The 26,536-nt window shown below is 46.2% G+C and overlaps 1 protein-coding gene across 12 annotated transcripts in view; it reads left to right on the top strand.

Annotated features, from left to right (window-relative positions):
• The first annotated feature begins 3,419 nt into the window (after positions 1-3,419).
• Positions 3,420-26,536, top strand: part of MYT1L (myelin transcription factor 1 like) — a 393,093-nt gene continuing 369,976 nt past the window's right edge. For 5 of the 12 annotated variants that reach the window (XM_082745760.1, XM_082745758.1, XM_082745759.1 and 2 more), the window contains exon 1: positions 10,918-11,437. The gene's annotated coding sequence lies outside the window, so the exon portion shown is untranslated. Of the gene's footprint in view, positions 3,493-4,533; positions 4,716-4,825; positions 4,969-5,002; positions 5,143-9,389; positions 9,846-10,917; positions 11,500-26,536 lie in introns of those variants that run through there. The other 7 variants (XM_082745766.1, XM_082745762.1, XM_082745764.1 and 4 more) reach the window with 7 other exon arrangements.

Genomic DNA, 26,536 nt, shown 5'->3' with positions numbered 1-26,536 from the left:
AACACGTGATACAAAGACTCCAGATGGTAGAGAATTCAGAGACTATGGGTCAGGAAGAGTACTTGTTTTATAAAATTGTGGCTCATGTTCTTAAAATTATGAACTTGGAGAAGAAATAAGTATATTTAATAGATTATCTTAGTTTGTTGGCTGTAATCTTGTAAACCTTAAATTCCCACTGTTCTCGTAAATCTCAGAGTTATATTCGAAACACTTTATATCTATATATTTTGACAAATGACCAGCTCTATAAAGTCAGGCCAAGAGGTCTGAACAGGAATGCTTTGAACACCCCAGGATCTACTAACATGCAGTAGAATAGTCAATCCAAGACAGATTCCAAGGCAATACCCATGAGTCCCACCAAGTTCATGGCCTGTTCTTTCTGCTCTACCCAGTGCACTGAGATTACACGAGCAACTTCTGTCTGCCTGCGACAAACTTGATGTGCTGCTCTTTGTGCTACAACCCCCAGATTTCTTTCTCACCCCTTGATTTTTCAGGTAAAGCACCCAGACCTTGGTCCTTACTGTTTGCTGTAACATTCCACAGGTGCACAGCTTGATTAAAACTAATTCCCTGCGATGAAGGTGAGTTTCCCATCTCGATCGTTGTGGTGTATTCCTGAAGTTGCTCTTATCTCATACAAGCCTAATTCAGAAAGTTCAACTGTTAATGGAATAGGGGGGTGGGGAGTCGGGGGTCGGCTATGTCAACCCTAGTGTGGGGGAGAGGACGGGGAGTGGGGGTGTCTGAGCTCCAGGTTTTAATTGCTTGCTACCCCATTGTGATGATTTCTCCTATTTGCTACTGTCTTCAATTAGTCCAAGATTTCCTTTCCTATCACTGATGCAGACGTATTCTGAAGAAAGGTAATAAAGTTAAAAAGAAGATATTTAGGGACAGTGTCTTGAGCTTCCTGTACCCAAATTCAGAAAGGTCATCCTCACGCTTTACAGGGAGATCTGGTCCCCATCCATTGCCTTGGTGTGAAACATGGCGTCCGAAGAAAGGTCAAGTCCCATGTAGATACCTATCATGTTGAGACCGACTCTGGCCACAGGTCCAGAGATCCAGTCGCTGTTGGTTGGAGAGACCAGGGCATGCGGCCAGTAGCTGCAACACACCCTTGTGTATTGCCTGTGTGTTTATAGTTCAAGACACAACAGCACCTGGAATTTATTTTCTTTTGTATTAAATTGGAGGACATGACAATTAAAAGGTGCTGCATATGTATTTCCTCTTGCAAAGAAGTTAATTGATAAACTATTGATTAATTAATAAGATAAGCTACAAACTACATTTGCTAATACAGAAAAGCAATGAATCTAAAGGCAACATACTATATTAGAAATAATTTAAGGAAGAGTATGATAGATGTTTGGAAGCAAAATGATGCATTGTATGGTTTGATTGTGAACTACAGTAAGATCTTTAAATAGTCATTGGGGTACTCCCTGGTCCTGATGTATCCTACTGCAGAGCCCTGGAATGCATTTTTAAAGAAATCTTAATGTATTAAGTGTACCTACAACGTAACTGCAGAATGCTTGCCTGCATGCTCTGTGGCTTCATGACCCCTTTACATGTCCCCTCCTCTTAAGCCATGTGAGTGTCAGTCCTGCAAGGGTTGTATGGAAGGAGCACAGGGGCCGCTCTGGAGCCGGACTGGAGCCGGGCGGTTGCCACCGGTAAGAAGCAGAGGGACAGCAGACACTGATGCTGTGGTAGGGAGGGCGCTCCCCACGCCGCACACTCCAGAACACCTTTCCTTCATGGCCAGCTCGAGGGCCTCGCTCACCGATGCTCATCACCCCGTCCTCCCAGTGACATAGACCTACAGTGCCCGGTAACCAAGAGCGGTTGGAACAATACAGCGCCTGTGCTTGCGTGTGTGCACACGTGTTCATGCGCACATGCTTCCATATGTACAGGCGTCCTCTACCCAATAGACTGTGTATCTTCGTAGACATGTACCTATGTCTAAGGAACATAGCCACATATGTAAGCCGGTGGTTTAAAATATCATAGTATCCTTCAGAGATTTATTTATTTCTTATTATAAGATAAACGTGGGAATAAATTTTAACTAAGAAAATTGATCTTACTGCTAACAGAGCTAAGCTAAGGCAGAGAAACAAGTGAACTGTGTGTCCGTGTGTGTGCGCACACATACATTCATTTGTACCTCATTTTTAAAAGTGCACTTGGAAGTATTATAAAATAATGTTACATTGCATACTCAAATCCTTAAAAGCAGTGCAAAGGAATTCATGATTTGACCTAAACATACAAATTTTATATACATTTTATTCTGCTTGCTTTTTTTAGAGAAATGCTTTGTCTTTTATAAAACGGAAACACACCCATTGTGCTACAGTTCCTTCTACAACCATTTTGGAGTATTCCTTCCCTCTGTAGTGACCATATAACTTGAAGAACTGTCCCTTATCCCTGGCTGCTTGTCTGGGGAGCTCAGGATCAGTGTCTGAGACACAGGAGAATACATGCTCCCGTTTTTTTTCCACCGACTGTAAATGATTCCTATTCTTTGCTCCACAGAACATCCGATGTGCTGCCCAATCAGCTGAAAAAGCTGTACAGACGTCATTAGTTGTGTGTGTGTGTGTGTGTGTGTGTGTGTGTGAGAGAGAGAGAGAGAGAGAGAGAGAGGGAGAGAGAGACAGGGAGGCAGGGAGGGAAGGAGGCAGGGAGGGAGACGCCTGCAGCTGCTCTGCCGCGTGCCGAGTGGAGTCTCCATTAGGGCAGCTCTATTGATTTCTGATTCACACCACAGCAGCAGGGCTGGAGCGCAGGAGAAAAAAGATCACATCTCGGGGAGAAGAATTACTGAAGGCAAAAATGAGTGCGCGCGCACACACACATCACGTGTTTGTTACCAGAAGGAATCAATAAGGGAAATTAAGACAGCAAAATTGAAAGATTGTTAGTAGCTTAGAAAAAAAATGTATAAGAAAAATAAAGTATAATGAATTCAGGAAAACCCTTAGTTCTAATTTCTAAGCCATTTTTATGAGAGATGATAATCTTATAATTTCCAGAATGCCTTAAAAACCAGAAAAATTTGACAGAGGTACTGAAAAATATAGCTTATTTGAGGGTAATATTAATGTGCCTGAGAATTTTGAGAAAAAAGTCAGAGGTTTATTTTTATTAAATTCGTTTGATTATTGCATCAGTCAGTCAGCTCTCATTTTCCTATTTTGGAGGCTTTGTGTTGCATAATATCTGGGGATACAGTAGCAGGTTGGTTGCAAATGTTTGAAACAGAAATAGGTTGCATTTCAGCGTCCAACTGTGAGCCTGTGAAGCAGCTCCCGTTCTCCGGAGGTCTGCTGCCTCGGATTCAGTTAGAAATTATTGTATCGAGGTGTAAAATGGTGACTCGGTCTTTCAGGCGGCTTGAGTTTATAACTGGCCCTTTTACCCCGAGACTTATCAACCGCTTCCCTCCCCAAAAGAATGACAGAGGTAAGTTCAGTTTTACAATAGTGGTGTTGTCAGGCAGGCAGTCGGCATGGGAGCAGCAGAAAATGAGCAGAATCGAACAACCCCTCCCATCCCCCCCCCGCGGCCACACGCACACACACGCACAACCACCCACCCACATGCACACACACACTCCAACACCAGTCGGTTAAGGGGAAAAAGGGCGATACCTTTTTAAAAAGCGAAAGGCAGTAAGCCATTATTAGCAAGAGCTATATTGAGCATGCTTGCCAGACAGGCAGCAAAGCCGAGCTCCAGTTCCGCCCAGACATGTGCCTTGCCATTTTCATTTTAATCAGCCTGCTCAGGATGGCTGCTGATTCATTTTGCAGGATGTCCCCCTGGGAGCCAAGGTGGAAGCCTGAGGCGAGCTGCCACTGCATCAGGGCAGCACAGAACATCAGACAGGGAGTGCGGGGGAGAGGAGGAGGCAGGAGATTCCACACTCCACATTCCAGATTTCAATATGGCTATTTAAAAATCCTTCCCGAAACCAAGTCCACTACAGAAAATATAATGAAGCAAAAATAAAGAAAAAATATGTCACATTGTCATTTCATTATCAAACCACCCACCTCCGATGGAACACACGCGCGTGCACACACACACATACACACACATGCGCATTTCCACAGAATGCCTTGAAATTTGAAATTCTAGTTTTCTTCAATATATATATATATATATATATATATCTTTACCTGGTAACTAGCTGGGGTGGTGTACCTGATTTAGCTGGAGACTTTGATTTGTGGGATTGACAACCTTATTATGCAGTGAGCTTATTATTGATATTATTCTGCTCTCGGTTGCCATGGCCACCTTGTGAGAGACATTCAATTTTCTCTCTTCCATCATCATTATCTATGAGGCCATCTGTTGTGGAAAATGAATTCAGCCTCATTTGCATGACTGATAAGCAATTTTTTTTTTTATCTATTTAACAGAAGGTCATATGCCGGGGATTTGGAGCTCGTGAAAAAAAATGTGGAGAAAAAAAAGCATATCGAGAGCATGAGTGGGAGTGTGTGCATCAGGGGACGCATGTGGAAGTGAAACAGATCCCTCCGGCCCGCGAGCCGATCGCGCTGTATTTGTCAGTCCTGCCCGGGCGACATTTTTCCCCTAAGCTACCGCACACTAAGCAGAGAGAGAGCTTTCCTCGCAGCCTTCTGGAAGCCCCCTGATTTTTTTACGCGTTGTTGGTGGGTGTATTTTATTTTATGTTTTCTTCCCTGGACTATGGGTTACGGTGTCAGTAGTCACTGAAGACAAAAAGCAGCCTTTTCTGCATCTCGGTGGTAGGCGTATTCCTCATCCTCCTTGCAGACGTGCGGTGGAAAGGGTTTTCTTTTCTTCTGGTGTCTGTTGAGCCGGCACAGTTAACAGCATTGAGCTGGTTGGTCTTTAACTCGGGAGCGGTTGTGGCCATGCTGTGGGGTGTGTGGTCCTCGTTAGGTGAGTTCTGTGCGCTTGGCGGACAGGGAGCCTCTTGCCGGACGCTGAGGGCTGCGGCTGCAGTATCCATTGTTTGCTCCTTTCTAAGTTGTTTTTACAGCATGGCTCAGAGCTGAGATGCTCCTGCGCGAGAGAGTTTGCAATCCACAGAAGTCTCTCTTCACAGCAAAATGGGTACTGAGATGCATGCCTTAACTGTGATGTTGTTTATTTAAGAAACTGCATGGACAATCCTTGGATGATTTGCTGAGACTGAAACAAAAACTTCCCAGAGACTTTCCTGGGTTCCTTTCCATTACAAACACAGCAGAGCATTGTTTCAAAGGCTGTGAAAACATGAGATATTCTTGGTGTGATGTTCCCTTTGCCTCGTGGTAAGGAAGTTGACTTACATTGTCTAAACTGAGAAACTCAAAGATTTTTAACTATAACCTAAATGTCCAAAGTTGATAGGGATGAAACATTATTTCAGTTGTAACAGAAATATGTCTTCTAAAGCAACTCAAGTATATAAACTAGAAGTTCGAACTGCAAACATTAGTTTCAAGATAGACATTAATAAGGAAATAAGTATATAGGCAAACAGTCATAGGCAAACAAACAAAATATAGAGCACTGCTTTTGAATTTAGTATTAAATTATCCATGACAATTTCTTTTGCCACTAAAACCATACTATATAATCAATAAAATTTTTAAGTTATCTGTTTACTTTGAGCAAAAATATTTTTATAAGAGCTTTTATGTTAAAGTGCATTTTACTGAACAAAATTAACTTTATAGACAAAAGCACCCTACCACCACTCTTATAGGCACAAGGGAGTCTTTCTAATTGTTCAACTTCATAAAAGTTATGCAGGTTTTAAATGATAAATAGAGCACATCTCCCTGCAGATAAAAATGTGATTACTTTAAAAAGTGTTTCTGTACAATATTCCTTTTTGAAAGGGATAAAAAATGCAAAGTTCCATTGCATTCCTGCAAGTTTTCATCTCTTCAGAACTTTGAATACAAAGTGTTGATCGTATATTATACACACTTCTAAGTGACACATTCTAGGAAAAAATAAGTTTATTTTTTCTAATTGACCTGAAGGAAAGGGTATGATTCTATGATCTCAAGCCCAATAGGTTAACTGGTTGAAATTCTCCTTGAGGTTGTACTGTAGTTACATATTTTCTTTACTAAAGACAATAGACGAGTGTTGATATGTTTGTATAATAGTTTTTTACTTGATGGCACTTTTTAAAAAACTCTTGCCACAGTATCACAGACTACTCATAAGCAAAGCAGCTGTTATGTAATCCTTTTTAATCAGCCATTTTTTTATATTTTGCTTGAGTATTACAGAAATGATTGCATTTTAATTCTTAATTACATACTTAGAAAGTTCAAAATAATAAAAACTTGATCGTTTGTGAAGATTATTTAAAGTGACATCACTTTTCTCAGAGGACTATGGTTGAAGCATGGCAATGTGATACCTGGATCTCTATTATAAAATGAAGGATTCTGCTTTTCTTGCCTTTTGATCAGTACACGTAGTCTTCAGATTTGTAAAGGAAAATTGTCAACTGCTGAGAAAACTAGGAGGTAGTATAGTTGATTTTCCCCTCCCCCCCCCAAAAAAAAAGTTAATTACCAATCTTGGTTGGATTCTTCCTTGCCTCCCTGACATTTGACTGCTGCTAATTCACTGATTAATCTCATTAATGTGATTATAGTGGGATTTGGAGCTGGCTGCCATTGTTCTGCAGACTGTGCTCTTCAGCCCGAGCACTTGCCACCTCATTCAGTTTTGCTGTGATTTTTCAAAGGCTGGTTGAGTGAGCCATTGTGAGCGAGGCTTCTCCCCCTTCCCTTTCAGCACCGGGAGCTGTCCGCCGCGGACGGCGAGTCCATCCAGCGGGCCGGACTTCCCCGGAGTTCACGGCGAGGAAAAATGGCTCACTTGCTTCCCCTCCATGATTGTGCTGGTTGAGGCAGAAGCAAGGGCAGCCTTGATGCTCACAACTGGGTGTTTTGGAGATGGTGGGAGAAAAGACATGCAATCTTAGTATTTTATTTTGCACATAAATATTTTATCCTACTTTCCAAATTACCAAACATATGATCTCATTAAAATTACTTGCATCTGTACATATGGTGAATCGAAAAACTGTAAACCCTAGGTAGACATGTTTTTCAAATGGAAAATCTTTTTTGTAATGGCAATCTATGTAATTATTGATAAAATCTAGTTGTGAAATGATGAGTCAGGATTATCAAGATGAACCAGGAAGGCAAAAAGTATGCATGAAACACAAATTTCAACTTCTCTTGAGTTATACTTGCATCCTATAGCAAAACTTAGGCTGATTTCATAAATCTGTGTTAGAAGCTGAGATCAAAGCTGAAGGCCCCATAATTTGTGACCACGTATGTCTGGTGTACCAAAATTCCTAAAGGAATCTGAGCACATAATTTCCCTTTGGATTGTAAAATTTAACAAGCATGATTTTAGGAAAATGTGGGTATTTTTCAAAAAGGATCCTTTTCAGTGTGGGGCTTTCATTGTTCCTGTTGTGTTTTTCACCCACCTTGTTTATTTATTTATTCTTTTATGTCTTGAAAAATATTTATATTTCATGCTTTACCACTGAATATGTCTGATGTTTTATGTCTGTTTTTTATGCCAATTTTCAATAGATTAGGGAAAAGAAATGTTATTTTGCAACTTCAGGGCTTTTTAAAGTTTTTCTACTTGTTAAAACTATATTTAAAATTTAGAGTTAACAATCTATTTGTTGATTTCTTTTTAGAAATATTTCACATGTGTGATTTAAAAATCCAAAGCAGTTTTCTATGAAAAATTTACTTTGTTGCCTAAATGATATTTTCAAAGTCACATGGGTAAACCAGATTTCCAGCTCTACCTGTAGGATAATCCAATTTGCAGGAGAGGCATTGCTTTCAGAAACATAATACATCACCTAAAATACTTTGTTTACTTACTCTATATTTTGATGGCTACATTTTTAACTTCAAACAACTTAACATTTTAGTTACTCTTAAATATTTATGTTAAGAAACCCACTCAGTGGAATAAGAGGGACTGATGAAACACTTTTTGGTGCAGACCGCCCTGCTCTGACACTGAAGTATGGCTCATCAGGCTGTTCTCTTGAGTTCAGGGCTACAGTTCCAACCAATAACCAGGTTTTCCAGTTGCACCTACTACTTAGCCATGAAGCCTGCCTTGATACAAAGCCTCACCAGAAGTCTGTCCAGGCAGCAGATGAATAGTAGATTCAGAAAGAAAGATCTTTAGTTTTGATAAATTCTTACAATCCAATTATTTCTTATTATAATTTGATTGTAATAGTATTATGCTCTCTCTTATGTTCAGTGGTTTAAAAAGCCCTTTACACGAATGACTTCCTTTTGTTTTCTTTGAAAAATACGTGTAGCATTCCTCAGGAAGGAGTAATAGAGGCTAAACTTGAACAAAACTTGCAAATGATTAACATTGTTCAGCCGGCCGAGTTTCATCACAGTATATTCTTCAAAACACTGTACCTGGCATTGATCTATGTCAGTTCCAAACTAAAGAGAAAGGATATCACAAACTTAAAATTAGGTGTGTATAAAATTATTTTTTACATTTTATTTTGAAGTGGCAGGGATAAAGCACATATAAGTTCCACATGGGCTGATATTCAAAAAAGATATTTTAAATTGGCATACACTACATTTTAGAAATAATGTCCACGATGGCCATAACTGGTACAAGAAATAATACTAAATACCTTTGGGGTAATTTATTGTATGATTTTCCTGATATTAGATTATTCTAAGGTAGCAGCTATACGTTTTCCATCAGTGGGCTCTATTTCAATGCAACATGGTTTCAGTTTGGAGTATGCTTTGTGTCCTGTCTTCTCTCTCTCTCTCTTTCCCTCTCCCTCTGTCTCTCCCTCACTCTCCCCTCCCCCCTCCCTTTTCCTCCCTCTCTCTTTAACTCTGTTCCTGTTTGTCTGTTTTTGCCTCCCTCTCTTCTGGCTGGCTCTCTCACACCTGCATTGTTCAAGCATACACAATGATTTTTCTATGCCTGTTTTCACAATGAGACTGTTTTAAGCTTTGACATCGTAATGAGTCCTCAGGGTATCCGTGGAGGTAATCCGAGATGGCAGAGAAGATGTAAGCCAGGTGTTATAAGACTAGAAAGAACGCATAAATGCTTATTTGTTATGTGAAGCAATACTGATAAGCATTGCTGTATTGGGCTGTTCTGTTAGAAAATTTTTCCTAAAATGTATCTCTTTAAAAAAAAATCCCTACTCCCCACGTGGTGATTATTGGAAAAGTTGGGAGGGGGAGGAAACGCTTTAGTCTAAGTGTAAGGGGTGTTGTGCTGTGAGGGGAGAGCAGTACAGGGTGTTCTCCTAGAGCATTTCTCGCTCTCAGACTGCGGCGGTTTCCAGCAGGGCTGGGGGGAACAGGCACGGTGGGCTCTGTAGTAACCAGCACGTCTGCTCTCAGCACGCCAGGCGACAGGCTCAGGATTTAGAGGAATCGCCTCGGAAAGCCAGAATGGGGGGTTCTTGGTAACTTCAGACTTGAGTGCTGTCCCCGACGGAAGCCACAGTGGGCGCCTTGCGGTGGAAAGTCTGCAGTGCCTCATCAGTGCTGGCGACTCTGCCCTAGACTCTCCCTGAGCACCGCGAGCTGACAGCCCGGCGCCGGAGGGCGCGGGCCCGTGGAGCAGGGATGCGTAGGGGAGAGCGAGCAACACGTGCCAGGGGCTCTCCACAGCGGAAATAGCCCTGCATGTGTGGGGATATAGACTGCGGAGCGGGATTTCGCTTCATGGCCACCAACTCCTCTGCAAAAAAGGTATCCCTTTCTTTCTATTTAAAGGTTGCCTGGGATGTATGTGGTGGTTGCAACTTCCAGCTGTTGGAAATTATTTCACCTGGTCTCTTAAGTACTTGAACAAATAGTTGTCTGCTTGCCTACCTGACGATCTGCAGCTCTTATGTGATGACAGATTCTGAAACTTCCTAAAATCGCATGGTTTGGTGTGTATAGGAGCCAACAATGGACTCTTTCTCCAACAGATCTAGTCCTGCAGGATCAGGTTTCTGTGGGCAGGCGCCCCAGGTGCCTGCGTGCCGCTGGAGTTGTCATGAAACACAAGTCTGTGTCTGCAAGGCTAGTGTCCAGGGGCAGGAGTGGGAGGTGCTAAGTAGCCTTTGTGATTTCGCGTGCACTCTCATAGTGGTGAGTGTTAGAACAGAGAGGTTTGCAGGAAGTGTGCTGGTGGAGTCGCTGCTGGACCCAAGCCTTTATTGCCTGACTCAAGAAGCCATCTCTAAAATCAGCACTTTTTCTTTAACCAGAAAAATGCTAATGAAAGTCATATATCTATGTTCCATTTTGTATTTCTGAAATCTTATTTGGTCTTGCCTTTTCAGATAGAACTTTTTGGGGTATTTTCTTTCCTTCAAACAAGACCGAGAGGCTAATGATGTGTTAACTTTCTTGGAGAAATAGTTTTATGTCTTTTGTTTTAAGAGCAAGTGATAAAAGGAGCTCCCACTGAAGCAGCACGGAGTGTGGTTGGCAGCCCCGGAGAGGTTCAGGAGTCCGTTCCAGTTAACTCTTGAGTAACTGTTCTCCCATCGGAAGCGCCAGGGCAGGTTGGAACCTCTTCTGGTTTTGTTTCGATGCTGAGCAGTAGTCCCGTGTACAGTATTGTGGGTGCAGCTGACGTGGTGAGATTTCTTTAGCCACAGCATGAATTTGCTATGACATCCATGGCGGTGGGAGGTGATTTGAGATCTGTTGCCTAAGCCGGCCACGGCTCCGGCCTGACTCTGGTATTTCCAGTTCTCATCTATTACATTGAATACGGCACCGCACATGATACACATTCAGCTCTAGAGATTTAGGGGCCTGTGGGTACAATGTAAGAAGCATACAGCGTGCATCCCCAATCTTGTCTGACTGTGTTGCAGGCTTAATAAACAGGAAGGTTAGAAATCACCGGTTTAATCCACAGCTATCACTTGAAAAATAGCTAGCTCAGCGCTGAAGTTCCCTCCCGTGCTAGGACTGGGGGAAATGGATATGTTTTGTAGTGCTTAGAGGATGCAGCCTGCCACAGGGTAAGTCGGAGGCTGCTGGTGCTGCTCCGCGGCCACGGCCTCCCCGGGAGCCACTGCCTGACGCCCCGCCCGGCCGCCGAGGCTCGGCTCCCTCCACCAGCAGCGCGGCCCGCGTGACAGCCTGGCCGGCGTTTAGTGGTGTCAACTTATTAATTTCCATCTTCGACTTCAGGCCTGTTAGTTTCCTGTCTGAAAGCATTATTACTTTTGTCCATGTGGCAAAATAATTAGCATACAGATGAGCAGCGGCCGGGCGTCTGAGCGCCGGTGGAGGAGGATGTGCAGTGCAGAGTTGATTGGATGAATGCGGAACAAACGGTGAGCGTTCGGGAGCACTGCAAGAGTTCTGGAGTCCTGGAGCAGGGTGCGGGATTTTCTGGGTGAGTCCCCAAGAGGGAAGGCAGGGTGGCCGCCGTGGGGACGGCTGCTTGGCAGGAGCCGGCCTAGCCAAAGCCGCCGGGGGCCTGCAGCCCCGCAGAGGCAGACCATGCATCTGGACCACTTTGTTTTGCGGTGGCTCAGGTTTCTCTCGGATGCTCCCTGCAGGTAAATATGTCCTGTCGTCCTTGTTGTTGCCAAGTGGTGGCTGCGCTCCCCAAAGTGGAGCAAAGTTCAACTCCTCCTGGTCAGCAACAAAAGAACCGTCCTCTGCGGCTGGCTTTGGGGTACTTGCTTGATGCGTCTTCCCATGCCTGTGTCTGCAAGTGAGAATTCCCCGGAAGGAGATGACTGCTTTCAGATCTTTACAGCAGCCATGATTCAAGGTGTTTAATTAATGTTTTCTGGAACAGTGTATCCAGACCAGGAGGATGAGCTAACGCGGTTTCAGTTCAAGCTCAGGCATAATTGGTTTTGCCTGGTATATATTGTTCCTAGCTGGAAGAGGATTTTTGGCTAATTTAACCAGCAACTTACGAGAAATTGTGAAAATCGATCTCAAGTTTGTATTGATTCTGTAGAATCCACAGATAGGAAATAGAAAAATTAGCCCTGCCTCTGATACTTTCGGTTCTTTTCGGGGAAAGAAATAATAATAATAATAATGGAAACTGGTTTTACAAACCAGTCTCCCGAGTTGGGAGATAAGTATGAGCCTGCTGGAATCCCAGTTCTGACATACATTTCTTATATAATTCTCTGGCTGTAATACTGCAAGAGGGGTGTTTTAGTGTCTAGTTAGAAATACTTCCTTCTCTGGGAATTCTCCGATAAATAGTTCTCTCTTGTTTTCATAATTTTTACTCTCCTTAAAAGGTAAGCTTGTCATTTTAACTGACCTAATTCTTTCATGTTTCTAATGTGGAACTCAAGTAGGAATCCCTATCCTTGAAGTGCCTATTGATGGTTTCTTAAATATAGCAAATCACTTCAGGATTTTATTTTGCTTTTATTTTTAGGTTTTCTTTTCTTTTCTTTTTTTAAGAGTTGCTTTCCTTAAGCTGTTTTCCTTAGACAATGACAGCAACCATTTGACAGAAAATTCAACTTTCTGGAGGGTCATTTCTTCTGTTTTAAAAAATTATGCCTTTCCCCAAAAGGAATAAAAAAAAAAAACTCTCTTACAGAGAAACTCACCCTCAAATACAAGGTGTCAGAAAACATATTAACCCTTTGTGGGAAGCCCCTGTCACTTGGCTTTGATCATTCCCCCTAGTGCTGCAAGTTTCTGAACACTCACACTGAGCTCTTTATTTTCTTGCGTAATAGATGAATTCTCTATTTTTATATCAATGCATATATATATAATCTTTTTAATTATATTTTTTAATTTGCTAGTAGCAGTGTCATTTTTTATTCAATTCCACAGTATTGAATACCGAATCGTTCTGAGATTCATTATTTCTCCACACTGTATTTCGTTTTATTACTGAGTCAAGCTTTCCCCGATTAAAATGACTCCTTTTAGTGTGGTGATGGGTCATAACTTTCTTGGGGCAAAATATGAGCATCAGTCTTTACTCTCAACGTGTCCGTTCACCAACAGAAGGGAGCCCGGGCCCGACACCTCCCAGGCTCCCTTTGGGCCTGGCTGCCCTCACAGGTGTCGTCCAGCTTCTTTCTAAGGCCCCAATTCTGTCAGGAGTTTCCACTTGACAGGCTCACTTTATGCCACTATCTGTCACATTAGCTCTCAGGCACTGTGGAGTTGGGAAGGGCTTGCCTTCAGAGACAATGAAAGAATGAAGTCCCATAGCTAGAACGCGGTGCTGTACACCTGTGAGGGAGTGTGGCTTCTAAGGGGCCGCCTGCCTGCCTGCCTGCCTGCCTTCTTTCTCCTCCTCCTCCTCCTCCTTATCTTTATTTTTATTTATTTAATTATTTATTTGGTTTACCGCTAAGGTTGAAGATCAACTTTGGAAGAAAAGCAGCTTTTCATAACAAATCTTTTGAGCAGTCAATGAGGTGCCAAAATATTAGCTGGAACCCAGAGCCTCTTTGCCTCACTGGGGAAGAGGGGCTGGCAGACGGGCAGACGTCTGCCCCGTGGGGTCTGCTCTGTGCCATGGGTGCCCCAAGGCCAGTCTCTTCACGGGCTCCCGTGGATTGTAAATGAAGATGGATGTAAATAGTTTTCTTTCAAGAGGTTATTTGGTCTTATTTTTCTTAAAATTCTGTACTCGGATGTGTTTTTGCAGTCCCAGGAGTACTCAATCAATCTCTCCAAAGGTTTTGCGAGTGAGGGTGGATATGTGTTTTTCAGACCCCAGCGTGAAAGTATTGTGTGCAATCTGACAGTGCTTCAGCCGTTGGGTTAATTCGTGTACCGTGTGAACCTGCTTTGGATATGTTTGTGTACTCGTGGAGAGAGCTGGAAGGAACTTTAGGGCTCAATAGTATATGCCGCCTGCTTTGTACTGAGGTCTGGCTGCTCTAGTCTCAGATTGCTTTAGAGAAAATGTCCTGAAGATTATTAGACATTTACTTGTGATATTTTCAGATTTGGAATGTCCACTGTAGATCTCTAAATCAAACAATTCTTGAATTAATAATTTATGGGGTGGGGGCTCCTCTTAGTCCCTTGTCCGTTCTCCCATCCCTAGGGGCAGATACTGTTTTGGGTAGAGCTTCACGCCGTCCCTCAACCTGGGCTCATAATGTATTTCGGTGGCACTCAACAAAATGGTTTTTTAAAGTCAGCATTACCTCTCGGCCCCAGGGCTCACTGCATCACTCAAGCCTGAAAGGGAGGAGGAGTTCTTAGAGACTGACTTTAAATTTGGCCCAGTCTCCTCCTTCCCGGGTACATGCATGCCTCCAGCCTGTGCCATCCGAACAGAAGCTGAGAGCACGAGCACTGTCGCCATGAAACAATGCTAGCCAGACTGGTTGTGGAAATAATCGAGTCTGCAGGGCACCCCATAGAGAGCCATCAAATCGAGTCTGCTCTGAGCTGTCTGTAGATGGTGAACATTCAGAAATCAATGCTGCATCTGCTAGTGGACCCTCTGGCTCCCTGAAACTCCCACCTGCCTAATGCATCTGGGCAAGAGCTTTCCAGAAACCAGTTTCCTTCAGGATAAATTTAATACGTCTTGAGGGCCAGGCACAAGCAAATTGATTCTATCTCTGCACCAGGAAAACTCATAAACATCTGTAAGAACACAGATTTTCAACAAGCCCCAGATTAGGGGGTACGATTTTGTGAAATATCCCAAGCCTACTCCCTTCATACCTCGTGCCAGCATGGCGTTTTTTAATTAGGAAGTTGATTAAAAAGGGCGCGGTAGACCACGGATGTACGGTCCTTTGGCGTCCGTCCAGCTGCTTGTTGTCTGGGTCACGGAAAGTGCTGCTCATCACTAGTTGCAGGGAAGAGGGGGGATCATCATCGGCCCGAGGGAGGGGAGATGAGCTCGTCCTGATGGATGTGCGGATGCCAGTCGGTTGTCGCTTTCCCCAGACGAGGCTTCTCTGCAGACAGACCTGCTGGCTTCCTTCGGGAAACAGTGACCGTTTGGGCCGTGCCCACACGCAGCAGCTAGATGGTTACACTGAAGGACTCAGAGGTTCCGATGGTGTGACAGGGCATAACTACGTGCGTTTTCTAAATTCACATTTATGCTGACCTTGTGGCCTGTAGTTTGCAGTGGACGGTGGGAGTTGCCAGAGAAGGACGGATGTGCTGTTTATCCTCAAGAGTTACTGCTTTTTTCCTTTTTTCTTCTCTTTCCTTTTTTCTGAGGGAAATTCCTTTCTTCACTAGCTTTTTTCTCTTTTTTCTTTTTTTTGGGCTTGGAGTATATTATCAGAAGAGTAAATTGTTATGCTTAAGTGTAGTGCTCCTGAGGCCACTGTGGTGTGAATAAGTTGAGTGGCATCGATTTAACCCTATGCATGCCTAGTGTGGCGCTTTCCCAAGCCTGTGCACACCAAAGAAGTATGAGGCACCCACCATTGAGCTCAGATGAACTGCTGACGCTGAGACCCCTCGTGTCTAGGGCAGACACTAACTCAGGGTTCAAGATCAGAGGAAATGTTGTCCCCGGGGGATGTCTGCTGTGGGGGTAGTGCTTCTTTCTTTTGTTCTCTTTCTCATGGACCCTACTGGCACGTTAATAATTAGGTTTAGATTTTGCATTTTAGAAGAGTCTAGGTGAGAGTCCAGCTGGAGTCGGTAACAGTGAGGGCAGCCCAGGGGCTACCTTCACCATCTTCTCCTGGGAAAAAAACCAAAACATCAAAGTCGGTGTTGACGACTGCAGGCAGGGCTCCTTCCGTTCAGCTGTTCCTTCCCTCTTAGCGTATAACTGAGCGCTTCATGCAACCTGTGTGCACTGAGCACCTATTACATCAAAAGAGCCCAAAGAGAGGGGGCTGACAGCTGAACTTCCGAGCCACACGACTCAGTGTGTGTGTGTGTGCATAAGTTTTGGTAAATGTATGTTCATGTATAATCTATAAAATATGTATATGTAACATAAAGAATACTGTGATATCCTACGTGCGCAACATAGATGTCATGTTACCTGTCGTGTACATAATATGTTAGAGATTATATTTGTAGATTATATGCAAACACATACTTATCTTAAATATAAGTGTATATTTCGGATGAAGGGTAATCTCAAATTCTTCCAGACCTACTTTTTCTTAAATACGTTTCGAAATAGATTAAGCCACTTTTCTGACTTAATCATAAGAATAGGGTAAACATTGATGTCCCTTTCTTAGATGATTAGTACTTCAGGGATCTGGGCGATCATTCTGAAAATTAGTTCTCAATTACATGGCCTGGTATAATCCTATTTCTCTACGTAATTAAATATGCGATTTGAGTTTATCACCTTCTTATAAAATTTAAGCTAGAAATCCCAACTTTGTGAGGGTTCGGCATGCTTGTCCTCACTCAGCACAGCCTCCGTCTTGACGTCAGCCATCCCATTATGGTCTGCAACCGCAGTCGAAGCAAGTCTTTGCTTCCCTGAGAATGCGCAAAACAGTAAACAAAACGCTATTTTGAGGAAGGAGGGTTGGCAAGTGTCAGGTGTCTGTTTTGCAATTTTGGAACCTTTCAAAGCTGTTGGTCCCAGAGATCAGCCACAGAGCGTCAGAGCCCAGTGTGGGCTAGCCCTGCATTAATGGCTGAGGCCGCGCTGCCACACAAGCGGGAAGAGCCCTGGGTCCTGCTCACTACCAGCCCCTCCCCCGTCATCCATGGGCTCAGGGGCCGGAGACGCGTGGGAAGGAGGGGAGGACGGGTCAGACGGGAGAGTGTCACGCAGCTCTGGCCGTGCGGGGGAGTCTCCGCCACATTTCCACTGAGTCAGACCCGAATGAACACACCTATCTCTTCGGAATTAAGAATCTGTGATTCAATCCTGTGAAAGAAAATTCAGATTAGAACTAGTGTTTTATATTCTCTTGGAGTCTGAAAATTTAAGTGGCTCAGTAATCAAAAAGCTGCATGTCTTTGCTTAACAACGGACGTCTGGGCTGGCACCACGTGGGCGGTGCCCGCTGACGCTGGACACGTGTAGGAACCAGAGAGGAGCTCCGACCAGTTTGCTCAGATGCGTTTCAGACTAACTTATTACTTGCTCTTTGGTTAGCATGGCACATTTGGTCCTGAATTAATACTTGGAATTTTCCACAGGATTTGCATTATAAATCTAACAGTATCTTTTCATAGTCCCAAGGATAAGAATGAAGGTAGTTTCACTGCCCCAATTATTTTGTTTGCTTGGTTTGTTTTCTGTTGTTTTTTGGTTTTTGGATTTGATGGTTTTTTGTTTTTTTTTGTTTTTTGTTTTTTAGCTAATATGCTGTTACTGGGGTTTTGTTAACTCAAAAACAATCCTTTTCCCTAAGAGACCCACACCCGTAGTGCAAGCCAAGAAATGTTGTGTCTGTTCTCCAGGGACGCGCTAACACACCTGTTTACAAATGGGCTGCACCACCTGTTCCTCTACTTTTAAAGTTAATGATCAAAACAGAACGTGATCAAGGGGTCAGTATGGCAGAGAAGACAGTCACATTTGTGAGATTACAGGTGACTCCCTGTTCTTAATACATAACATTTCATTTGGCATTACATTTTGCATAAGTTGGAAAGTAGACTCAGCCTGTGACAAGTAACTCCTTATCACAGGTACCAACAATCTGGGGGTTTGATGCAGAACGTGTCTCTACATCTTCTAAACCCACATGCACAGATCGAATCATCTGTTTCAGCTCAGGGTATTAGTCCTGAGATGTAATGCTGGACAATCAGCATTAGGTCTACCTCTAGGTATGAAGAAACATCCAGTACGGTATCTCCAGCCCCTCATCCTCCCGCGCGACCCCTGTCCGGGCACTCCTTCCCACTTAGATTCTCTGACAGGGGAGTCTGCCCAAGGCAGCCATCGACGAGAGCTTCGGGGCAATGTCCTCCCTGCTGGCTCCCGACCCTGCGTTTTCAGGAAAACTGCTTACGGATTCCTTCGCTGATCTCAGGGGCTCTTCTGGGGACACAATCCCATGCCGGTCTGCTCGCCGCTCTGATGCCGCACACCTTGCACACACTCTGACGGCTTCCTCGCTGGGCGGGACACCACCAATGACACTAGGAAACGTCTCATCCCAATTAGCTCCTCGGAGGGGATTTTCGCCTATTATTATCCATTGTATTGATTGATTGATTGATTGACTGTCCTTTCTGTTGTCTCAGTGAGCTCTTTCATCCCTGGCCAACCTAGACAGTGACAGAGAGTCCGTGTGAAACAGTCTGGGGGTGAAGGGCGTTCCTGTCCGTCCACGTTCCTCCGAGTTCACGGATGGCCCCGGAGAGGCGGGTTAGCTCTGTGCGTCCCGGGCCCCTTGCTTCAAGGGAGGGGCCGAGCTGTGCTTCCTCAGCCCCTCGCTTCGGCCACGACAGGACAGGGTCTGCCGTCCTCACACCGGGCTGTCGGCAAAGGGGTCCCTGCTCCGTGCTGGGGCTCCATGCTGGTGGCAGGCCCCTGCCGGAGGGACGCACCTCCTGCTCCTGGTTTGGGTGAGCTCTTGCAGCGAGGAGCACGGCGCAGGCCCAACTCCCTCAGCCGGGAAAACACGGAGGAGGTGTTTGTTGTTTTTGACGGGTGCGTCTGACCCAGGATTACCGAGGTCTGCTGAATTGCCGTAGAATTCATCCAATCGAAGGCTTCTGGGCCATCCTGAAAAATCACTGGGTCACGCGTGAAGCTCACATAGGTAGCTGAAAACTAACTTGTTTTAAGCTAGCGTCTCTCTCGATTTTACATCTTTTGTGGCTATAAATTTATTTTACTTTGCAAGTATTCTACTGCGGTGATTATGGTGGGTGAGTGGTCCTGAGAGAATGCAAAAATGGATGTGCCCCCAGGACTCCAGTGTTCCGGCTTCACCTCTCCTGACGCGGTCGGACTGTGCCTCATCGTCCTGCCCGGTCCCGACGGAGGAAGTGCGGCGTCTGTAGTTGGGATCGCTAGGCTTGATGCTGGAAGACCCGGGCCCGCTGGCTTCCGGTCTCACCTTTCCCTTCAGGAAGCCGTGTGTACACGGCAGTAACAGCCGGGGATGGAGGCTGGACTGGCCCGTGCTCGTAGCCGTGAAGCTGTGTCACGCAGTCCATGTCCCACCTTTGTCCCCAAATCACACACAAGATCTCACAAGTCAACAAACACTGAGTTTTTACCACAGTACCCAACGGCGCATGATCTTGCCCAATCCGAAAGAATGAGCTAAATATTTTCCTCACGATACCCCAGTGAAGTAGAGAAGAACACGGAACCCTCGTGGGAAGCAAGTAAGGCAGAGCCACCAGCCCACGGGGGGGTCAGACCCGCACGCTCCGTCGTCACCTGGAGCAACTCCTCACCAAGTCACCGAGGCCCGTCCAGGTCCCTCTTACCAAAGAGGTTCCTTGGGGAAAATTTACATGAAGATATGTTTCACTTAATAAAACAACCCACTCTTCCGAGAGCTCAAAATGCCAAATGTGGAACTTGTACGTGCTGGGAAGTGTTTCCCACACCAGAAGCCATGGAGGGGTCAGGAGGGAAGAGGGGGCGCGGACCGAGGTGAAGGCGGTGAGGACGCGCCTCCGACGCTGAGCTCTGCGCCTTCCAACTCCAACGTGAAGTGGGACGTTGTGGAGATAAACCAACTGCTAAAGTCATCCTTTCAGAAGTTCCAAATTCCGGAGTGTTCAGTGACAAGGACCCTCACTCTAGGCAAGCCCGAGCTGTGGATATGGTGTATTGAAATACTGACGGAGACACACGATCAGGAAAACACCAAGATGATGTTCGTGACTCCCCTGGTGCTTGGCTAACATGTACGCCGCCCTGAAGGCTTTACTCGTGCCCTACGTCGTGTGGAGCTTCCACGAACCTATGGGCCCTATAGTGAAGACTGTCATTATCTCTGTCATCACAGAAAGCAGACTGGCGTACTCATTAAACGGTTCAGATTATTAAAGATACATACTGTTTACGAAAACAAACGCCCAAGCACAAAGCTTTTTATTCCATGGGAGGGACTCGATGGCCCCCGTGTCTGTAAGTGTGGTACTTGCTGCGGCTGATGACAGTGGCTTCCAGTAGACCCGGCGCCGATCTTCTGACAGTGCGTGGTGGGGGCAAGCGCAGAGCCACGTGTGCGGCCCAGCCCCGGCCGCGAGCTCGCAGAACCTGGGTGAGGACACAACATACAAACGCAGGAGACGTTAAATAGAAACAAACAACTTTCACAGACAGTCAAGGTACCAGGAGAAACCTGGCGTGTTCATCGGCGCTTGTCCGCCGTGGGGTTGCGCGGGCTCCCTGGGTGCGGGTGCAGAGGGAGGGTCCTGGGGCACAGGTGGCAGCCATAAAGGGGTTATGTTTGGGCCAATTCCTGAAAATGAATGTAACTCGGATGTGTGGGAAACAAGGCTTTCAGTAAGAGCAGTGAGCCAGGGCAACACTCTGAATTGTCATTACGAGTGATGTTTGCCGGTGTGGGGTGGCGCACTCTGTGACGGTGCCTGCGGCCCGTGCGTGACCGCCAGAGGATCTTGGGACGGAGACACACGGATCGGCGGGTAGCAGTTCTATTTTGAAAACTATTCATAGGTTACTTTTTAAAAAGTTTTTATAAATGCATGTCATTTTATTCTATGATCTAAATACATGACAGTCTAAAGGCTTTTTGATTCTATGGCATGATTAACAAAGAGATTAATGACATTTAATCTTGTGGCATTTACTAACGATTCCGTAAGATGGATCATAAAACAGTTAAAAATACATCCAAGGGAGCAATGGGAATAATTATTTTTCTTATTTGCTCTGGAAATCTCCATGTGTGAGCAGGAATTTCTCTCTCTCTTTTTTTTTTTTTTCAGAGAAAGAGGTGTGTTATAGAGACAAATATACAGGGAGCTCTATGATAGAGTAAAGTTTGGACTCCCAAAATGTTTTTAAATTATGAGTGAAGATAAATAAGCCATTCGATTCAGGCTCCAAGATGGCTTTTAAATTAGTAGTAATTTAGTCCTTCCGTGTTAAGATCAAATGTAAACATGACTCGCAGAACGTATCATGTCTCTAAAAGTAAAAATGTGAATAATGTTTCTCACTGTCTTTGTTTCTGGATAGAACCAAAGCAGTGCCATGGACTGGTTCTAGGAAGTGGCTTTGGCATTTTCTAGAGTAGCAAACGAGCGGTGCCCACTCGGAAGGCGTCATGAAGGTCTGTGACGGTGTCCAGCGCGCTCTTTCCCGTGTTTGCTCTTTCAGGCTTTGTCTTCTTCCACCATCTTTTCTGAAAAACAGTTATTTCAAAATAATTTGCAAACCTAAATCACACTTACTTAAAGCCATACTGGAGATACCAGTCTGCCGTCTGGTTCCAGATCTTCTGAACTAGGGTGCACACCATAGCTCGTGAGCCTCGGGCCCCGGGGTGGGCTCACACTACAGAGTCCGCTCCGGCCGCCTCCCCAGCCTTGGAACACGCGTGTGGAAAGAGCCCGAGAACCACTGATTACACTTGATTTCCAGTTTCGTTTTTATCAAGCGAGATTTTCAGAAAGTAATGTGCTGAATTTTATCAGCTTTTTTTTTTTTTTTTTTTTTTTAATAAAAATGCCATCACTGTGCGAAGGACTCTGAAAAACATCAGTAAAAACTTGTTACCTCCTTCACCCTCTGTCCCTTGATGTGCTGGAGGCGGTGTGCCCATGGATGTTCGGAAAGGAACGGAAGCATGTGAGCAGCCGGTGCTCATGTTCTGGTTCTGCCTGTCCCATTCGTTCCATCGTTTTCCCAACGCCCAGGCCAGTCACGGCACATGCCTCTGCCGCGTCCACTTTTTCCACACAGCCAACCCCAAGCATCAGCTAAATGGCCCAGGGGCCAAGAAAAGTCCCCTCTGTCTCTGAAATTCGTCCTGGCCTTTCCTTCGGGCTACTTCTGACCACAGCCTCCCTCGTCCCCGTCCCCGGGGCCTCCATGCCCTCACAGGCCCTCCCGCAGCCTGGACAGAATGCCCCGCACGTGAGGGATGTGTCTCCTCCTGTCCTGGGGTAACCCAGTCCGGGCTTCGTCTCTCCCTCTCTCTTCATCCCTCTTTCTTCCTAGAAGTGGGAAGAATGGAGGCCGGGAGGAAACTCTCGGAAACTCACGACTGGTCGTGAAAACCCGCAGCGACCCTCCGCAGGGCTCTATCCTGGTGAGCACTGGAGGGGTGGAGAGTACATTGCTGTTCTAGTTCCCACGTGTCACCAAGAGGAAGCGGCTGGTCAGACGCCAAAGACAGAGGCCGTGAGAAAGAGGAAAACGGGGCAGAGAGGGACGCGGCGGCCGGACGCATTTCTGGCTACTGGGCGGCTTCGCAGACACGGGGTCCCAGCTCGGGTCTCACACTGGTATCTTCCCCATGGGCCATCCTCTCCGTAAACTCCTTTTCCGAACCGTGATGGAGAGGGCAGGCCTCCACCACTGGTCTGGAATCTGCAGGCGGCGTCCGTCGCCCCGAGCTTGCTTTCGGCTCTGGCAGTGCCACACACAGTCGGACCCTGTGGTGCTTCTCACCGAGCGTCACGACTCACGGGCACCGCAGGCTCAGACGCAAGCCCACCCGAGGACCAAACTAGCATGAGGAAATGCAGGTAGAATCCCAAAACACTGTGCGCCGGCAGGACACTGCAGCTGCTGTGCGCGATGTCACTGGTGTTCAGAACGTCTGCGCTGGGCTGATGTGCTCGAGTGATCCCAGAGCAGAGTCAAGCTTTCCTGCAGAGCACGTCTGCTCCTGACCCCTCCCCGACACGGCGTCTTGACGGAAACCCCAGCGTCCGAAGTGAAGTCGCCCGCCATATGCATTTGATCGGACTGAGCTTATTCTGGGAAGGGAGAGAGGCTTGTTAGGCTTCCCCATTTCGTTCTGCACCCCTGCGTGGTGCCGGAGCCGGCAGGAGGGGTGAGGGCCCTGGAGGCCTCTGGAATATCCGTTCACTCTGGCCACAAATGGACTGGGGCCGTCCCTTCCTTCTCTGGATAGCGTCTGGTGCTTCATTCAACTAGAGGATGTGTATGGACTGTACCCCTTCGAGATCAGTTGTATGGAACGTCTCTCATCTGGGGATCCCTTCTGTGTTATGTAAGGGGAACCGGGAATGTTTATTAGAGGAGGCAGAGCAGCAACCTGATGCGGGCTACTCGGCTGCATCCTTGTCTGGATACATCAGCAAGGACGGTGCAGGTTAGACACGGACGTGTGTGCCGTGTGGGCTGGGGAGACAGCAGTGTGCTGAATGTCTTCGTGCTCACGCTCCGTCGGCCAGGATTGACCCTCAGCCTCCTGCCCTGGTTCCTGCAGGATCTTGGTTATCAAGATCTTACTTCCCTCACTTGTCAGGTGTCATCTCGAAATCCGCTCCCGATGGCCATGTCACCGGCTGAGGGACCAACACGGATGGTTGAGGTGGAAAGTGTGGTAGAGCTGTGTGTTGTCAAGATGAGACCCCAGCATTTGAGGGGTTAACCCAGAGGGTGGGGATTCCCACAGGTCAGATGCAGCAGGAAGCTTCTTCTATTTTCTGTGGTTCTGCCTGTTTGTGTGTGGGGGCTGCAGGCAGGGGAGCTTCCTCCTTCCGGCTGGAAGTGGCTCATATAGTTAACCTTTCGTTCATTCCTTTAAATCTTTATCCTGTTAGATGCTGTGAGTTATAAGAAAATGAATCAGAACCACCCTTTTTCCTCAGAAATTTTGTACACCAATAGGGAAGAAAAGAAAAATTTATAAATGTCTATAATATGATTTTGAATCTGATAAAAGTGATGAGGAACTATAAATTAAGTGTGATTTTCTCAAAGGAGAGAGAGCCTGCCAGCAAAGCTGGGGTGGGGCAGGGGTGGCAGATTACATGAAAAAGGTTGTATTTGAGACAATCCTTGAAGAAAAGGTGGGGTTTTCGCAGATAATTATAGAAGAGAGGGGGAAATGTGCAGAGGAAGTGAGGTGAGAGCGCTCCTGGGGAAGAATGAACGCAGGGTTTTAGGGGGTGATCTGGAGACCCCCCTCTTTGGAGGAGAGAACAGGGCATTTGCAGAGGTGTAGTAGAGTGGAGCCCTGAGGCACAGGTAGGGGCAGGTCACGCTGGGTTGTGTGTGTCACAGGAATGAGAGTCTACAGAAGACAAGATTAGGACTTTGTTCTCCAGATAATGGGAAATTACTGAGGGTTTTTGTGTCGTTGAGTGACAAGGCCAGAGCTATTCTTTGGGATAATTAATCTGGCAGCCAATCAGCGGCTACTTCCTGCCAATTCTGTCTCTAAAATAACTCTCCAACTGTTCGGTCCCATGCACCCCTTCCCCCGCTCCCTTAGAGCGGTCGGCCGGGACCCTTCTCCTGGCCTGCGGGAGTGACCTCGAACGCCACCCCCCACACGCACACACGCACACCCGCGTTCTGTGCTCTGCTTTCAGATTAATTGTTCCAAAGTCCAGCTTTGACATTCTCATGCTCAGACGACACCGGGTCTTCTGATTTCAGAATTCAGCCCAAACACCTTCTCCCCCCAGTTGAGGCAGTTCCCTGCCTGGGCGTCCACGCGCCTTGGATCGCTGCCTTAGCCAAACCGGTTCCCGGCCATGACTACAATGAGGAGGTCTGGGGACCGATGCTCGCGCCGTCCCTTCCAGCCACAGTGGGCTTCCCTGGGCTCTGCAAACACATCCTGTCGACCTTCAAAGGCTGGTTCAGATGCCACTCTTCCAAAACGTCCTTCCTGCTCTGTGCCAGAGGAGATCCAGCGATCCTCCCCTGAATCTTTACGAGGTGTGCCTTGCGTGCGTGGTTATTTGTGTAATGGTATAACCTCCCCTCTGAGGCTGTGGGTATGGCTCCTTGCGCGTGTTCCCATGCAAACGTCGGGTGCGGTTGCTGGCTGGGCGTGGAGCCCCGAACTCTCCGTCTGGCTGTTGGAGTGATGGAGGCAGCACGGCTGGGGGCGCCCTGCGGGTCCTGGATTTTTCCAGGCCGGCCCGATTCAAAGTGCAGTGACTTATCCCAAGCGGCGATCATGTTTGTTGTTGTTAGGTAACGTACCTTGATAGTTGGGAAGCGGCGTGCCGTCGGTGCTCGGAGCGCTGGGACGGGCGTGTGTGCCCCACTTCCCCGCATCACTGGAGGCGGGGGGGTGGGACCCCCAGAAAAATGATTCTAAACTGCCTGTGTAGAAATTTCATTAGTCAGATGTCCAGACTCCTATTTGAAAACCTAGCCTTCCGAACACTTGATTTTTCCATCATCTACTTGGGAGAGAAGTGTGTTCTGTCTCATTCCGACCATTTGATACCACTTTAAAAATAAATAGTTGTGTATCTGCCACTTGAGTTCAAGCTACTGAGAAGGACCCTTGAAAACTCAAATTCCGAGTGCTTATTCACAGTAATCGATGTTAGTGCTGAACGGGGAAGCTGTCTGGAACCCCCGGGAAGGGAAACTGTCTGGAACCCCCGGGAAGGGAAACTGTCCCTTTTCCTCAGTTTTCCATCCCACCATGGTGGGAGTAAGGGGCCAAGGAGGAGCTTTGGGCAGAGAGTCCCAGGAGGCGTGCACACCCAGAGAGACTCAAGTGACACAGAGCTCCTGACCTCCTTTTGTCCAGGCTCAGAAGAGCCACCTTCTGACTGTGGAATGAAGGGGATGTTGAAGCTCCAGGGGGCAGATGGGCACTGGCCCCCAAGGAAGCCTTGTCAAGAAAGAGGCATCCCTTGGACATCCTCACCCGCTCTGCCCATGGCAGTAAGCTGTCTCTGCCGTGGGCCGTCTCAGTGAACGGCCTTCTCCCAAGGCAAGGCAGGATCTTCCATGTTTTATGAGAATTTCAGAAATGACAAATGTTAGCAGTTTAAATAGTATGGCTAAGCTGGATTAAACTTATTCAGGGAAAATAGATGTTTAGATATCATACTTCATATCTGCATAGTTTAAACCAAAAGTTTGTTTAAGAGATCCATCTCGGCCTTTGAACATAGGGATGGATAGAATCCGTGTGGTCCCGCAAGGTGAAGTGTGCAGTGAGACACATTCTCTATAGACTCTGCCCATAATTTTTAACTGGAATTTGCAGTATACTCTCTGTCTACTGTCTGGGCTCTGCTCGAATGGTGACAGTTTCGTAGATCGTATGGGGGTTGGTGGTATAGATCTGTACCCCTCATGATGTCACCTCATCTCCAAAGCAAGGCGACTTCCACACGTCATAAAAGAAGCTGCCGAACCACGTAGGTTCCTGGTGATACAGGTATAAAGAAGCAATTTGTTCCATGAAACTTCTTCACTAGGAGTGAGTCAAAAGGATTAAAAGGTTAAAAAGGAAAGAAGAGTGACATAGTGCATGTATTCAGTACAAGTGAAGGGGATGAGGAAGGTCCTCGGTGCGCAGAGCAGAGAGGAAGGTCATAGGTGGCGGACACAGAGCAGA

Source organism: Mustela nivalis (assembly GCF_964662115.1).
Source record: "Mustela nivalis genome assembly, chromosome: 8".
NCBI classification, from domain to species: Eukaryota; Metazoa; Chordata; class Mammalia; order Carnivora; family Mustelidae; genus Mustela; species Mustela nivalis.
This window is presented reverse-complemented; position numbering and strand designations above follow the sequence as displayed.